Source organism: Physeter macrocephalus, chromosome 11 (genome assembly GCF_002837175.3).
Source record: "Physeter macrocephalus isolate SW-GA chromosome 11, ASM283717v5, whole genome shotgun sequence".
Lineage (NCBI taxonomy): Eukaryota > Metazoa > Chordata > Mammalia > Artiodactyla > Physeteridae > Physeter > Physeter macrocephalus.
Window position 1 is genome coordinate 135,129,394 of NC_041224.1, and position 2,555 is coordinate 135,131,948.

The 2,555-nt window shown below is 46.7% G+C and overlaps 1 non-coding gene across 1 annotated transcript; it reads left to right on the forward strand.

Annotated features, from left to right (window-relative positions):
- Positions 1-2,055: 2,055 nt before the first annotated feature.
- On the forward strand, positions 2,056-2,162 carry LOC112063525 (U6 spliceosomal RNA). Its single transcript, XR_002891034.1, has one exon. It is a non-coding gene; the product is annotated as a U6 spliceosomal RNA (small nuclear RNA).
- The last annotated feature ends 393 nt before the right edge of the window (positions 2,163-2,555 follow it).

Below are 2,555 nucleotides of genomic sequence, written 5' to 3' on the forward strand. Positions count from 1 at the left end.
TTTTTTTTTTTTTTTTGCGGTACGCGGGCCTCTCACTGTTGTGGCCTCTCCCGTTGCGGAGCACAGGCTCCGGACGCGCCGGCTCAGCAGCCGTGGCTCACGGGCCCAGCCGCTCCGCGGCATGCGGGATCTTCCCGGACCGGGGCACGAGCCCGTGTCCCCTGCATCGGCAGGCGGACTCTCAACCACTGCGCCATCAGGGAAGCCCTGCTACTATCATTTTTGAGAGTTAAAACAAAGCAATATGGTCTCAGTCAGAGTGCTAACAGGAAACAGATGGCACATTCAAAGGAGGATGATTCTAGGAGGATTTATTTACAGAGGGACAACACACAGGTGTGGGCATAGGCTAGGTGTGGGCAAGGGATGCGCTGGTGACCTGGGTCTCATAGCAGCCTGGCTGACAACACATGCCTAGGCCTGTTATGGACTAAATGTTTGTGACCCCCCTACCCTTCTGCAGCCCCTAACCTCCCAGTGTGATGGCATCAAAGAGGTAATTAGGCCTTTGGGAGGTAATTAGGTTTAGATGAGGTTATGCAGGTGGGGTCCCCGTGATGCGATTACTGCTTTTATGAGAAGGGACCAGAGAGTTTTTCTCTCTCTCTCTCTCTCTCTTTCCCCACCATGTGAGGAGGACAAGGCAAGAAGGCAGCTGTCTGCAAGCCAGGAAGTTGGCTTTCACCAGAAGCTCACCATGCTGGCACCCTGATCTCAGACTTCCCAGCTTCTAGACTATAAGAAATAAATGTCTGTTGTGGAAGCCACCCAGTCTATGGTACTTTGTTACGGCGGCCGAAGCTGACTAAGCTGGGATGACCAACACAAAGCCCATGTGGACAAGGGCAGGGAACCGCTACTTGAATCCGGAAGCAGTGAGACAGTCATGTGAAACAGCCAGATTGAGAGGAGCAGTGAACTTCGGTTAGGACCTCACAGGGAGCAAACCAGGGCCAGAAATATCCTGACCTCCCTCCCCTCCCTCCCACTCATCTCCCAGGCACTCAGAGGGCCGAGAGGCCCAGAGATGGAAGTCAGTCTTCAGGGACTGAAAGCAGGGTACAGAAGGATGGAGCATGGGTTTAAAGGGGCAAATGACAGAGGCTCAGCACAAACATTATAATTAAATTTCCCTCAACTTGTCCCTTCTTGTGTGTCTCCTCCCTCCCCCAAAAAAGTAAGAGGGAAGAATTTTGCTAGGCAAGTGTATGACTTAGAAAAGGCTAACTACTGCAACAGACTGACCCTAAAATATATCATGGCTGAAATACCATAGAGTTATTTCTTGTTCACAGAACAGGACTGGGTAAACTGCATGGGTCAGTGGAGCTCCTCCTTGTGTATCATTTGGGCAGCCGAGCTGATAGAGGCTCTGCTGTCTTTTAACTGGTGGCTTCCAAGGTGGTCCTGGGGGTCATCTGCATTCCAGCCAGCTGCAAGGGACAAAGAGCAAGAAGGGTCAGCACGGGGTTTTCATGGGTCAGGCCTGGCAATGGCACACACCAATTTAGCTCCTCCCACTGTCTGGGACTCAGTCACAGGGCCACTCCTGTCAGCAAGAGGGTAGCTGGGCCATGTGGTCCAGCCACGTACCCAAGAAGAAGACGAGAAGCAGTTAGCTTCTCTGCCATAGCATGGAAATGATGTCCTTTTGCAAAACTGGTTTGTACTAAAATATTTTTTAATTGAAAAAAGTTAAAAAAATTTTTTTTAATTCTAAAATCAAGACTAAACTTTTGATAGAACCACACTATTCAAAACAGTTTTATAAAGTTTCTGTCTAGCTCCTAACAGTGAGAATTGTAAAGTGCAGTGCAGTGCATGGACCAAATCACTAAAGTTCTGAATTAGCCAACAATGTCAAATTTTAATTGCAAAATGTATAGCCCCTTCATTTTACTTTCCTTACAGAGAAATCTCTCTCTGCTTCCAATTTATACCTCTTGTTTGATGGTCACCATCCTCCCATGACATATGTGATTGAGCCCAGTGAAGTCTTTGAAATTTGCTAAGAGCACATCAGGAATATACACTGCCAAGAATCACAGACATTCAGTGCTCGCTTCGGCAGCACATATACTAGAATTGGAATGATACAGAGAAGATTAGCATGGCCCCTGCGCAAGGATGACACACAAATTTGTGAAGCGTTAAAAAAAAAAAAAAGAACAAAAAAAGAATCACAGACATTCATAATATAAGACAAATAAACAATTCTGTTCAGATGGCCTGGTATTACAGTTATAGTACAGTAATATAGTCCATCCTGGAGCCATTAACAAAATTAATCATCTCTATGACTTTTACTGTCTGAGGTCTCCTCTTTAAGCTCCTCGCTGGTCCCTGGCATGGCAATTTACTCCTTTCATGTGGGCTGCTGTGTGCTATTACTGTACCCATCACAGTGAATCATGCATACTCAGCTGCAGACTTGTAGCTTCCCATCTTGAGAGCAGATTCCCTGCCTCATTGCTTTTGTCCTTAGCCTCTAACACATTACAAGGCACATGCAGGCAATACATTTGAATGAAAGAAAGAAGAAATGAATATCAATG